Genomic DNA, 15361 nt, shown 5'->3' with positions numbered 1-15361 from the left:
ATTTAAAACACTAGAGAAAATAGGAATAAAAGGATCATACCTCATCATTGTAAAAACTATTTAGAACAAACCCAAGACCAACATAATCCTTAGGAGACAAAAACTGACAGCATGCCCTCTAAAAACTAGAACAAGTCAGGGATTCTCACTTTCAACACTGGTATTCTACATAGTCCTAGAATCTCTAGACAGAGTAATTAGGCAAAAGAAAGAAATTAAAGGGATATGAATAGGAAAAGAAGAGCTAAAACTAACTCTGTTTCCTGATAATATGATTCTATATGCAGAAAAACCAAAAAACTCTACTTGAAAACTTCTAGAACTTATAAATAAATTCAGCAAAGTATCAGATACAAAATTAGCACTCATAAATCAATTGCATTCCTATACTCCAATGATGAATCAGTTGAAAGAGAAATTAGGAAAAACATCTCATTCACAATAACCTCAAATAAAAAAAAAGTACTTGGGAATAAATCTAACAAAAGTGGTGAAGAACCTCTACAACAAAAATTACAGAATGCTAAAGAAAAAAATTGAGGAAGACTTGACAAGATGGAAAGACCTCCAAGGTCCTCAAAAGTCATAGTTAATATTGTCAAAAGGGCCATACTACCAAAAGCTCCGTACAGATTCAATGCATTCTCCATGGAAATCCAATGATGTTCTTCATAGAAATATAAAAAGCAGTCATGAAATTCATTTGGAAAAATAAGAGGGTCAGAATAGGCAAAGCAATCCTTAGCAAGAAAAACAAAGATGAGGCATCACAATGCCAAACCTTAAATTACACTACAGAGATATAGTAACAAAACAGCATGGTATTAGCACTAAAATAGGCAAGAAGACCAATGGAATAGAATATAGGATACAGAGACAAACCCACAAAAATACAGATAATACATACGAGAGGAAGTCACCAAAAACTTACATAGTCTAGAAAAGATAACCTGTTTAACAAATGGTGTTGGGAAAACTGTAAATTCACTTGTAGTAGAAAGAAACTTAACCCATAGATCTCACCTTTCACAAAACTCAACTCAGAGAGGATCAGAGACCTAGAACATAAACACTAGAAGAAACTGTAGGCCCAACACTTGAACATATCAGCTCAGGTACCAACTTCCTTAGCAAGACTTCTAAAGGGTAAGAAACAAAATCAATAATCAACCAATGAGATGGCATCAAACTAAAAAGTTTCATCACAGCTAAGGAAATAATCAAGAATATGAAGAGAGAGCCTACAGAATGGGAGAAAATCTTTCCCACCTGCTCCTCAGATCATGTGTTAATTTCCATGATATACAACGAACACAAAAATCTTAACCCCAGAAGGAAAACAAACCCAAATAACCCAATCCATAAATGGGAGAAGATCAACAAATATGTGATAAAAATGTTCAACATCTCTAACAATTAGAGAAATGCACTTTAAAACTACACTGAGATACCATCAGTAAGAATGGCAACTATCAAGAATACAAGTTAACAATAAATGTTTTCAAGGATGTTGAGGGGAAAATGTACACTTACACATTGCTCATGGATCTGCAAATTGGTGCAACCACTCTGGAAAGCAGTATGGAGACTCCCTCCAACACTTGGAATAGAATCACCATTTGACCAAGTTATCTCACTCCTTGGTTTATACCCAAAGGACTTAAAATTAGCATACTAAAATGACATAACCACATCAATGTTTATAGCAACTCAATTCACAATAGCTAAACTATGAAATCAATTCAATACATGAATGGATAAAGAAAATGTAGTATATATATTTGATAGAATATTACTCAGCTTTAAAGAGGAATGAAATTATAGCATTAGCCAGTAAATTGATGGAATTAGAGAATATCATGCTAAGTACAATAAGCCAATCCTGTGAAACCAAAGGCCAAATGTTTTCTTTGATATGTGGATGATAATTCACAATAAGCGGAGTGAGTGCTAGGGAAGAATAGAGTTACTTTAGGTAGAGGGGAGTGAAGGGATGGGAGGGGATATGGAGATAGAAAGGACAGTAGAATGAAACAGACATTTTTACCTTATCTACATATATGACTGCATGACCCATGTGATTCTATAACATGTAAAATCAAAAAATGAGAAATTATACCCAGTTATGTATGATATATCAAAATATCATACATATAAATGCATTCTACTATCATGCATAACTAGAGTGAGTTAAAAAATTTTTAAAAATAAAGTCAAGAATTGCTGGTAAAAAAAAAAGAACGAATTGAAATAAGCAACTCAAAATGGATTAAAGACTTTAAATGTAAAAATATATGAATGAAACACTAGAAGAAAACAGGTGAAATGCTCCAGGGCATTAGTCTGGGCAAAGATTTTTAGATAAGACCTAAAAACATAGGCGATACCAGCAAAAATCTTGCACAGCAGAGAATACAATTAATATTGTAAAAATCCTAAGACTTGAAGAAAATACCTGCAAACTATCCTGGTGACAAAGGACTAATATCCAGAGTACGAGGAACTCAACAGTAATAGAAAATCCAAACCAAAACAAAACTAAGTAATCCAATTATGAAATGAGGAAATGATTTCAATAGACATTTCTCAAAAGAAGACAGATGCCTAACAGGTATATATGAAGAAATGCTTACCATTGATCATCATGGAAATACACATCAAAACCACAATAAGTTAATATCTCACCCATTTTAAAATTGCTATTATCCAAAAGACAAAAAAAATGGCAAATTCTGGTGATAATGTGGATAAGAAGAAATGTATTTATACACCATGACTGTGAACCTAAATTTGTACAATCATTATGCCAAACAATGTTGAAGTGCCTCAAAAATCTAAAAATTAAAACTAACATATAGGATCCAAGATGGCGGCCTAGAGGGAGACTGCACCCCCAGTCGCTCCAGAAACCAGGAGTTAAGAAGGGGAGGCATTGAGAGACTCGGACTGAAATAGAGCCACAGGCTCTCTTCACGGGGTGATCCAAGATGGCGGCCTAGAGGGAGACTGCACCCTCAGTCGCTCCAGAACCCAGGAGTTAAGAAGGGGAGGCATTGAGAGACTCGGACTGAAATAGAGCCACAGGTGAGTCTGCCCACTGGGTAAAGCTCAGCCCGGGTGGCAGGCCCAGATAGAGGTGGCTTATCGGAGCCGGGCAGGGCAGCTAGAGTCATCCACAGGCAGCCCTGCGCACTCCAGCGGTGGGACCCGCCCACACAGCCAGCTTCTCCAGGTTCTCGGAACGGAAATGGCCCGCTAGTGAGAGCCTTTCTGACCAGAACAAGCTCCGAGTCCCGGAACCACTGCAGCGCAACGTACTCCGGCACACAAGCAGCTTCAGGGACCAGGATAGAGCAGCCAGAGACCTCCCCAAGTAGCCTGGACCCCTGCGGTGGGAGGTGCCTTTCAAGTCTAGCTTCTCAGACCAGACCGCCCAGTGAGAGGTTTTCTACATAGAAGCAACCACAAGTCCCCGAACCAACGGAGAGCTTCGATCCGCAAGCAGCCTCTGGGATCAGGGCAGGGCAGCCAGAGAACTCTTCAGGCAGCTCTGCCCACTCCGGTCGCAGGCGCTCTTCACGGGGTGATCCAAGATGGTGGCCTAGAGGGAGACTGCACCCCCAGTTGCTCCAGAACCCAGGAGTTAAGAAGGGGAGGCATTGAGAGACTCGGACTGAAATAGAGCCACGGGTGAGTCTGCCCACTGGGTAAAGCTCGGCCCGGGTGGCAGGCCCAGATAGAGGTGGCTTATCGGAGCCAGGCAGGGCAGCTAGAGTCTTCCCAAGGTAGCCTTCCACACTCCGGCAGTGGGCTCTTCCCACACGGCCAGCTGCACGGTGCAGGCCCACAGTGAGAGCATTTCCGCACAGAACCAGTTCCAAACCGTGGAACCAGTAGGGGGCTAGGGGCAGTTTTCTTCGGATGCGCTGCTTTATCAGATTCCTCCAAGACATCAGGCTACTGAAGGCTGGGAGGTGATACACAGGAAATCTACCGGGACACTATAAGCCAATAGCAGAAAACTGCAATATCTCAGGGTCCCACTGACAGCTGACCAATATGAGAAAACAAGGGAAGAAAATGTCCCAAACAAACCTAGATACTACATCAATAAAACCCAATGACAGCACAGCAGAAGAAATGTCAGAAAGGGAGTTCAGAATGTACGTAATTAAAATGATCAGGGAAGCTAATGAGGAGATGAAAGAGCAAATGCAGGCATTGAAGGAGGAGATGAAAGAGCAAATGCAGGCATTAAATGATCGCACCAATCAACAGTTAAAAGAGCAAATACGGGAAGCAAGAGATCATTTCAGTAAAGAGTTAGAGATACTGAAAAAAAAAACAAACTGAAATACTTGAAATGAAGGAAACAATAAACCAAGTTAAAAACTCCACAGAAAGCATAACCAATAGGATAGAACACCTGGAAGACAGAACCTCAGACATTGAAGAAAAATTATTTAACCTTGAAAGCAAAGTTGGCCAAACAGAAAAGATGGTAAGAAATCATGAACAGAATCTACAAGAATTATGGGATATCATGAAAAGGCCAAATTTAAGAATTATTGGGATTGAGGAAGGCTTAGAGAAACAAACCAAAGGAATGAACAATCTATTCAATGAAATAATAACAGAAAATTTCCCAAATCTGAAGAATGAAATGGAAAACCAAGTACAAGAGGCTTATAGAACTCCAAACATACAAAATTACAACAGACCCACACCAAGGCATATTATTATGAAAATACCTATCATACAAAATAAAGACAGAATTTTAAAGGCCGCGAGAGAAAAGAATCAAATTACATTCAGAGGGAAACCAATAAGAATATCAGCAGATTTTTCAATCCAGATCCTAAAAGCTAGAAGGGCCTGGAACAACATATACCAAGACCTGAAAGAAAACGGATGCCAACCAAGAATCTTATACCCAGCAAAACTTACCTTCAAATTTGACGATGAAATAAGATCCTTCCATGATAAACAAAAGCTAAAGGAATTTACAAAAAGAAAGCCAGCATTACAGAACATTCTCAGCAAAATATTCCATGAGGAAGAGATGAAAAACAACGATGCAAATCAACAACAGGAGGCGCTAGCCTAAAGGAATAGCCAAATAAAGGAGAAACCAAATCATGTCAAAAACAAATATGAGTCAATTGACTGGGAATACAAATCATATCACAATAATAACCCTGAATGTCAATGGCCTGAATTCATGAATCAAAAGACACAGACTGGCAGATTGGATTAAAAAGAAAAATCCAACAATATGCTGCCTGCAAGAGACTGATCTCATAGAAAGAGACACCCATAGACTAAAGGTGAAAGGATGGGGAAAAACATACCATGCACACGGACACAGCAAAAAAGCTGGAGTATCCATCCTCATTTCAGATAATGTGGACTTCAAACCAAAACTAGTCAGAAGGGATAAAGAAGGACATTACATGCTGCTTAAGGGAAGCATAAATCAGCAAGACATAACAATCATAAATATCTATGCCCCGAACATTGGCTCATCCACGTACGTCAAACAAATCCTTCTCAATTCCAGAAATCAAATAGACCACAACACAATAATACTAGGCGATTTTAACACACCTCTCTCACCACTGGATAGATCGTCCAAACAAAAATTGAATAAAGAAACTATAGATCTCAACAACACAATCAACAATTTAGACTTAACAGACATATATAGAATATACCATCCAACAAAGAATGAATACACTTTCTTCTCAGCAGCACATGGATCCTTCTCTAAAATAGACCATATTTTATGCCACAAAGCTACTGTTAGCAAATACAAGAAGATAGAGATACTACCTTGTACTCTATCAGATCATAATGGATTGAAATTAGAAATAAATGACAGAATAAAAAACAGAAACTTCTCCAATACCTGGAGATTAAATAATACACTATTATATGATGAATGGATAACAGAAGACATCAGGAGGGAAATAAAAAAATTCTTAGAAGTAAACGAGAACAAAGACACATCATATCAAAATCTCTGGGACACTATGAAAGCAGTACTTAGACGAAGATTTATTTCATGGGGTGCATTCAAAAAAAGAAGTAGAAATCAACAAATAAACGACTTAACACTACAGTTCAAAGCGCTAGAAAAAGAAGAGCAGACCAATACCAAAAGTAGTAGAAGACAGGAAATAGTTAAAATCAGAGCCGAAATCAACGAAATTGAAACAAAAGAAACAATTGGGAAAATTAACAAAATAAATAGTTGGTTCTTTGAAAAAATAAACAAAATTGATAAACCCTTAGCCACACTAACAAAGAGAAAGAGGGAGAAAACTCAAATTACTAAAATTCGGAATGAACAAGGAAACATCACAACAGACACGAGTGAAATACAAAACATAATTAGAAGCTATTTCGAAAATCTATACTCCAGAAAAACAGAAAACCTCGAGACATCAACAAATTTCTAGAGACATATGAATTACCTAAACTGAACGAGGAGGACATACACAACTTAAATAAACCAATTTCAAGCAATGAAATAGAAGAGGTCAACAAAAGCCTACCAACAAAGAAAAGTCCAGGACCAGATGGGTTCTCAGCCGAGTTCTACAAAACCTTTAAAGAAGAGCTCATTCCAATACTCCTCAAACTATTCCATGAAATAGAAGAGGAGGGAACCCTCCCAAACTCGTTCTATGAAGCCAATATCACCCTGATACCTAAACCAGACAGAGACACATCGAGAAAAGAAAATTTCAGACCAATACCCTTAATGAACATCGACGCAAAAATTCTCAACAAAATTTTAGCAAATCGCATACAAATATATATTAAAAAGATAGTGCACCACGATCAAGTGGGTTTTATCCTAGGGATGCAAGGTTGGTTCAACATTCGGAAATCAATAAATGTCATTCAGCATATCAACAGACTTAAAGTTAAGAATCACATGATTATTTCAATAGATGCAGAAAAAGCATTCGATAAAATACAGCATCCCTTCATGCTCAAAACACTAGAAAAAATTGGGGTAGTGGGAACATTCCTTAACATTATAAAGGCAATCTACGCTAAGCCCATGGCTAATATCATTCTAAATAGTGAAAAACTGAAAGCGTTCCCCCTAAAGACTGGAACAAGGCAGGGATGCCCTCTTTCACCACTTCTATTCAACATCGTCCTTGAGACTCTAGCCAGAGCAATCAGACAAACCAAAGAAATTAAAGGGATACGAATAGGAAAAGAAGAACTCAAACTATCCCTGTTCGCTGATGACATGATTATATATTTAGAGGAACCTGGAAATTCCACCAGAAAACTTTTAGAACTCATAAGTGAATTCAGTAAAGTAGCAGGTTACAAGATCAATGCTCATAAATCCAATGCATTTTTATACATAAGTGATCAATCTTCAGAAAGAGAAATTAGGAAAACTACCCCATTCACAATAGCCTCAAAAAAATAAAATACTTGGGAATCAATCTCACAAAAGAGGTGAAAGACCTCTACAATGAGAACTACAGAACACTAAAGAAAGAAATTCAAGAAAACCTTAGAAAATGGAAAAATCTCCCATGTTCCTGGATAGGCAGAATTAATCTTGTCGAAATGGCTATACTACCTAAAGTGCTATACAGATTCAATTCAATTCCAATTAAAATCCCAATGATGTACCTTGAAGAAATAGAGCAAGCAATTATGAAATTCATCTGGAAGAATAAAAAACCTAGAATAGCTAAAGCAATCCTCAGTAGCAAGAGCGAAGCAGGGGGTATTGCAATACCAGATCTTCAACTCTACTACAAAGCAATAGTAACAAAAACGGCATGGTATTGGTACCAAAATAGACAGGTAGATCAATGGTACAGAATAGAGGACATGGACACAAACCCAAATAAATACAATTTTCTCATACTAGACAAAGGTTCCAAAAATATGCAATGGAGGAAAGATAGCCTCTTCAACAAATGGTGCTGGGAAAACTGGAAAACCATATGCAATAGAATGAAATTAAACCCCTATCTCTCACCCTACACAAAACTCAACTCAAAATGGATCAAGGACCTCGGAATTAGACCAGAGACCCTGCATCTTATAGAAGAAAAAGTAGGTCCAAATCTTCAACTTGTTGGCTTAGGATCAGACTTCCTTACAGGACTCCCATAGCACAAGAAATAAAAGCAAGAATCAACAACTGGGATAGATTCAAATTAAAAAGCTTTCTCTCAGCAAAGAAAACCATCAACAATGTGAAGAGAGAGCCTACGGTGTGGGAGAATATCTTTGCCAACCATACCTCAGATAGAGCGCTAATTTCCAGAATCTATAAAGAACTCAAAAAACTCTACACGAAGAATACAAATAATCCAATCAACAAATGGTCTAAGGAAATGAACAGACACTTCACAGAAGAAGATGTACAAGTAATCAACAGATATATGAAGAAATGTTCAACATCCCTAGTAATAAGAGAAATGCAAATCAAAACTACCCTAAGATTTCATCTCACCCCAATTAGAATGGCGATTATCAAGAATACAAGCAACAATAGGTGTTGGCGAGGATGTGGTGAAAAAGGAACACTCATACATTGCTGGTGGGGTTGCAAATTAGTGCAGCCACTCTGGAAAGCAGTGTGGAGATTCCTCAGAAAGCTTGGAATGGAACCACCATTTGACCCAGCTATCCCACTCCTTGGCCTATACCCAAAGGACTTAAAATCAGCATACTACAGAGATACAGCCACATCAATGTTCATTGCTGCTCAATTCACCATAGCCAGATTGTGGAACCAACCTAGATGCCCATCAGTTGATGAATGGATAAAGAAACTGTGGCATATTTATACAATGGAATATTACTCCGCAATGAAGAATGATAAAATTATGGCATTTGTAGGGAAATGGACGAAATTGGAGAATATCATGCTAAGTGAGATAAGCCAATCTCAAAAAACTAAAGGACGAATGATCTCGCTGATAAGCGGATGAGGACATATAATGGGGGGTGGGAGGGGTTAGCATTAGGTTTAGGGTTAGGTTTAGGGTTAGGGATAAGGAGAGTGGTAAGAATGAAGGAAAGAAGGACTGTATAGAGGGAAAAGAGGGGTGGGAGGGGTGGGGTGGGAAGGGAAAAAAATAAACATCATTGCCCTATGTAAACGTATGATTACACAAATGGTATGCCTTGACTCCATGTACAAATAGAGAAACAACATGTATCCCATTTGTATACAATTAAAAAAAATAAATAAATATAAAAAAAACTAACATATAATTCAGCAATCTCATATATATCATGTATATATGTAAAAGGAAAGAAAGGAGATCAGTACATTGGCAAGAAATCTGCACTCTGATGCTTACTGCAGAACTAAACATAATTGTTAATGAAATAAAACAAGGGATCCATGAACAAATGAATCAATTAAGAAAGTGTGCACTTAATCTTAATGGATTAAGAAACATGCACTTAATACTGTTCAGCCATAAAAGGAAGGAAATCCTGCCATTTTTGGCAACATGGATTAGCTTGGAGGACATTTTTTCAGGTCAAATAAGCTAGATACAGAAAGACAAATACTGTCACATATTTTCTCTCACATGTGGAATTTGAAAGAGTTGAGTTTGTAGAAGCAGAGTGTGAAGCAGTGGTTACCAGAGGACAGAAGGGGATAAGCGGGGTAATGGGTACAAAATTTCATTTAGGTAGAAGGAATAAGTTTTAGTGTAATAAAGCACAGTAGGGTGACTATAGCCAATGACTTATTGTATAATTCATAATATCTACAAGATAGAATTTTGAATCTTCTTACCAATAAGCAGTGATAAATGTTTGAAGTGATAGATATGCTATAATGTTGATTTGTTCACTACACACTGTATATATAGTATCAAAATATTACACTACTGCACAAATATGTACAATAATTAGGTATCAATTTAAAAAAATTGAAACAGCAAAAAAAAAAAAATTAAAAAGAAAAATGAACCTAGACCTTGGCTACCTAGCCTCAAGATAAGACAAAATAGTGAGCTCTATGGATTACCACAGAATGCCATTTCCCTTAGAAACACATTTGCAAACAGTGGTCTAGAGACAAATCTCAGATTCTCTTTAGTTGTAGTGTTTGATAATTTTAATTTGAAAAGAATCTTAAAGGTCATCTAAAACCATTTTATGATCTATTTTAAGTGGAAAGTTTGGAACTGTCAGTGGTTCTTGAACTAGTGATCATCATCTTCCATTGGGGGATTTTAAATAAACATCTTATATAACACATTCCAGAAGTATTGATACAGTGAATCTGATTTGATGAGCCAGAACCTAAATTTTAAAAAACATGCCACGAAATTTTAAAAATTATCAAAATTATCAGGACAAAAAGGAAAAAAAAAAGCTCCATTTTGAGTACTAAAATATACTACAGTATAAATGACTATTTGATTCACTCTTTGAAAGAAATCAAACTTAGAGAAAGTTTTAGAAAAAGCAATTGGGTAACAAAAGAGAATTGAATATTTGTTGGCAAAAGTAAAGAAAGAATGTAAAATGTACAGAAAATGTCAGGTGAGCTACACCCCACTTTTTAAACTCAATTGTTACAGTGGCTAAGTGGGATGAAGTGATCAGTAATCATTCACTTATATTTAAGCAGATCATGTGAACAGTTCATTAGCTGAGTTCTATTTTTAAAATGGGAAGAGAGATACACTTATATGAAAGTGCTTTGTAAAATTTCAAACAGGAAATGGATATGTCTAAGTAATTGAAAAATATAGTTTGAAATAAAGTGCTCAGGCTAAGAAATATTTCAGTCTGATTTAATTTTCATTGCTACATACCAAACCACAACTTAGGGAAGGTGAATGAGTTGGCAAGTATAAAAAGTAAGGGTGGAGTGAGAATTTAACAGGCTTTTAGCTTATTGTAATTTTTAATATATTCAGGAATATCCCAAAATAAATCATCTTCAAACTCGGTAGAATTTGCACACACAGTGGTAGACCAACAGAATGCTACATGCTCTAGAACCATTCTAAGAGTCTTCAGAGCATAAATTTACCTGACTGAAATACCAACTTTCTAATCAACCTTCCGTCTGCAGAGGCCTTATTCAACCCTGGGTGCTATTTAGATTGGTAACCATTAATATAGATATCATGCCTTATGTGTGACTTTTGTTTTGTTTTGATGTGACAATAGTGACCAGAATTACATTCTTGCTATAGATTTTCAGGTATTGTAAAATTGACAATATATCATAGTTTATTTTTTAAAAATGATATTTGTTGCCTTTAATACTTTACCTTTGGTACACATTAATCTTCAATTGATAGCATTATGTCTAATTCCTACATTCTATGTGAGATCATGCCCATCAAAATAGCATTCCTTTCTTTTCCTCTCATGGGCCTACTTTCATCTATTCTTGACCCCCATCTCTGTTGGATGTCATGCATGTTAACTGCATACCATACTTATACATCTGCTAACTGATAATCATATTGGACTTTCAGGACCTTTTCTTATTCTTTACTGCAAGACACATATTAATAGATGAACATAAATTTTGGGCCCTTTTGATTTTTCTTTTTTCTAAGGTCACATGAACTTTAGTCTTCAGGGCAAAACAAAACAAAACAAAATAATTCTATCCTGGCACATCATTTAAGGTCTAAAATTTAGCAATCTCTTCCCCAATTACTTGTAGCTAGCTAGTCTCCTCAATTTGGATCTGAGAAAACATTCTTCAGACTGGGACTATAGGTTTAAGCCAGAAGATTATTCTGAAATTTGAGCAAATATTAGGAAAAAATGATGCTTCAGTGACATTTCTGGAGATAAATATCTTTTATACCTTTCTTTAACAGAAAGGAATTTTGGCAAACTGAACCAAACATTTATCATTCATTACTTTATTTAGTCAGTCATTCAACAATATTCATTGAAACTTAATATATTAGTTCAATTTTGAGAATTCACAAGTTCTGTCATATGAGACAGATAATATTTGAATATCCACAAAAAAATATAAGATTAGTGTTTAACAGAGGAAGTATTCTAAAAGAGTTTAAATAAAACATGTAATAAGGAATGTAACAAGAATTCTAGCCTAACTACTTCTAATGTCCACAGAATGTGGAATGTGTGAACAGAATCTTTGTAAAGGAATTTGGACCTTCTTTCCTTCCAAAATATGAGAGAGTGCCAAAAAATAAATATATTTAGCATATAGTACATCTACATTTGTTATATTTTCAAACCAAGATTTGTCAAAGAAAAATTCATATCCAAATATACTTATTATTAAATAAGAAATAATAAAAAATGCACTAATAACAGAAGAAAAAAATGAATTTTACTAAAGAAGAAAAATCAAGTACAAGTTAATTTGAAGCAGAGTAGTATAAAAATCAAGACAGACTTCTTTATTGGTTTATTTTATAAAAACCAGAGAATTCCATTGTGACTTATTGGTGCATGTACATTAAATAATTTGATCAATTTAACTCACCAGGACTTCCCCCTCTCTCTTTCTCATCCTTTCTCATCATCTTCTTACTCTACCTGGTGGTCTATCCCCAACTTCCATGAGATTCCCTTTTTCTAAAGTCCACATATGAGGGAAAAAAATGTATGATACCTATCTTTCTGATCTTATTCTGTTTTAACATTATGCTCTCCAGTTTCATCCATTCTCCGGTAAATAACATCATTTCATCCTTCTTCATGGATGAATAAAACTCTGTGTGTGTGTGTGTATGCATGTGTGTGTGTGTGTGACATATTTTCTTAATTCATTGGTTGACCTGTACATAGGCTGTTTTCATAATTTTGCTGTCGTGAATTGTGCTACAATAAACATGGGCATACATGTATCTCTAAAGTATGCTGACATGAGTTCTTTTGGGTTAATACTGAAGAGTGGTATTGCCAGATCATATGATAGTTCTATTTTCAGTTCTTTTAGGACTCTTCATGCTGATATCCATAGTGGCTGTTACTAGTTTCCATTCCCCCCAAAAGTATATTAGATTTCCTTTTTCCTACATTCTCACCAGCATTTACTGTTACTTGTATTTTGATGATTGCCATTCTGACTGGAGTGGATTTTCAGAGGAGTTAGATTTGTAATTTTCTTCATGCCTAAAGATATGGACTTTTTTCATATAATTGTTGACAATTTTTACTTCTCCTTATCTGAAGTGCATTTGCAGCTCATTTATCAGTCTATTGAATTGTTTATTATTATTCTTATTTTTCATACTGAGTTTGTTGAGTTCTTCATGTATTCTGATTTTAATTTTCTGCTGGAATAGTAACTGACAGTGATTTCTTCCCATTATGTAGTCTGTTCTTCATATTGTGCTTTTCTTTACTGTGCAGAATCTTAAATTTGATGCAATTTTATTTTTCAGTTCTTTGTATTGTTTTGTGAACTATAAGGCGTACTACTGAGGAAGTCATTGTCCAGGTATATATATATGCATATTTCCCCTGTTTGCTTCTAACAGAGGCAAACTTCATGGTCTTATACTTAAGTTTTTCATCCATTTAAGTAGACTTTCATGCAGGATGAGAAATAGAGATCTACATTTGGATGTCCAGTTTTTCCAGTCCATTTGGTAAAGAAGCAATCTTTTTCCAATGTATGTTTTCAGTACTTTTTTTTTTTTTTTTTTTTTTTTTGTCAAAATAAATGTTTTCAGTAAGACCAGCCTGGGGTTGAGTGTACCGCTGGGGTGAGGTGCCTGGCACTCTGATAGAGAAGCAGCCCTCCCCAGGTTGGCTTGCTGCATCTGTCCCTCCTGCTGTGGTTAATGACAGCCCAGTCAGCCCTTGGGGCCCCTTTATTGAAATAACTCACAGCATAATATTTGAGACAGATAGTGTTGGTCAGTTGAAGCCAGAAGACTGAGACACCACAGTTCCAGTGTCCCGGGTGCCCTCCTGGGGAGCTTCCTCCATGAAGGCCACCAGACCTGAGCAGCCCCAGGCTGGAGGGTGGCGTCCGTACACAGTGGCAGTAAGAGCACTTGGAGTCAGGGTGACCCTGCAGCACTGCCCTAGGCTGGGGACCCCCAGTCTGACGTGGCATGACCAGCGTGACAGGTGGACTTCAGCTGCTTTTATGAGCTCGTTCTTCCACGTAGAGCTGCGTCTTCAAGATGTCTGACGTCCTGGTCATCAAGGGGATCAGCCGGGGGTCCTGCATGGGACATCCTGCTCATCCGCCAGGATCCAGGAGAAGTCCTTAATGAGTTGGATCTTCTCCATGTTGCGGGTGGCAGATTCTCTCGTGTGCACCAGGACTGTGAAGGTGCAGCCTGGGGGGTTGTGGTCCAGGACAGCATCAAACATGCTGATCTTCAGGATGAAGGCTCAGAGCAGCTGTTCCACAAGGGACAGCAGGTAGTCTGAGCTGATGGACAGCAACGAAGGCTGAGTGATCTCAAAGACGAACTTCTCCACTGGGCGGTGCTCTTTATCCAAAATCACCACCACCACTTTCTCCATGTCATTCTTCTCCAGGAGTGGCTTGGCGCAGTGCATCGTGTCCTGGATACACTGATTCAGCTCCGGGTGGCAGGACATCTGTATACAGCCCCACATGACTGGACCAGTACGTTGTACTTCTTGCGCTTCTGGAAGATGCCCACCGGGTAGACCTCGCGCACGTAGAGGATCAGGTGCATGGCCACCTCCAGGAACTCGCAGAGCACATCGGCCACCACTTGGTCATAGTTGAGGTCCTGTCTTGTGAGCGTGGTCATCCTTCCGCTGCCTGGGGGCGCAGGGGATAGTCCAAGGAACCGACTACCCCGGGCCCCCATCCGCCCTCGCCCACTCTCTCCGGGACAGGAGAAGTCCTGGCAGCACCCGCCAGAGGGCAGGGCCGCGGACGCAGAGGGAGCCTGCCTGCCGCGCAGGGCCCGGGTGGAAAGTGCGGCCCGCGGAAAGGAGGCGGGTCCGGACTAGTCCGCCCTGCCTCTCCCCGGTACTGGCTGCCGCCTGGGCTTCCCCCGAGGCGGGTTCGATTACCAGCGCGGGAGCCAACTGCTTCCCTCTCCGCCTGCGGCCTAGGCCTGTTTTCAGTGCTTTTGTCAAGAATCAGATGACTAGGTATGTGTGCTTTTTGCGGTGTCTTCTATTTCATTGAACTGTGTGTGTGTTTAATGCCAGTACCATGCTACTATTGTTACTATCACTCTCTAGTATAAGTTGAAATCAGGTATTGTGATGCCTCTAGCATTGCTCTTTATTCTCAGTATTTCTTTGGCTATTCCAGATCTTCGTTCTTCCATATGAATTTTAGGATTTTTTTTTTCTAGTTCTGTGAAGAAAGTCCTTGATACTTTGAAGA

The 15361-nt window shown here is 38.0% G+C and overlaps 1 pseudogene; it reads right to left on the bottom strand.

Annotated features, from left to right (window-relative positions):
* Window positions 1-14116: 14116 nt before the first annotated feature.
* LOC124974080 (mitotic spindle assembly checkpoint protein MAD2B-like) lies at window positions 14117-14771 on the bottom strand (annotated as a pseudogene).
* Between the last annotated feature and the right edge of the window lie 590 nt (window positions 14772-15361).

The sequence above is a fragment of the Sciurus carolinensis genome, unplaced genomic scaffold, assembly GCF_902686445.1.
Source record: "Sciurus carolinensis unplaced genomic scaffold, mSciCar1.2, whole genome shotgun sequence".
In the NCBI taxonomy this organism is placed as follows: Eukaryota; Metazoa; Chordata; class Mammalia; order Rodentia; family Sciuridae; genus Sciurus; species Sciurus carolinensis.
This window is presented reverse-complemented; position numbering and strand designations above follow the sequence as displayed.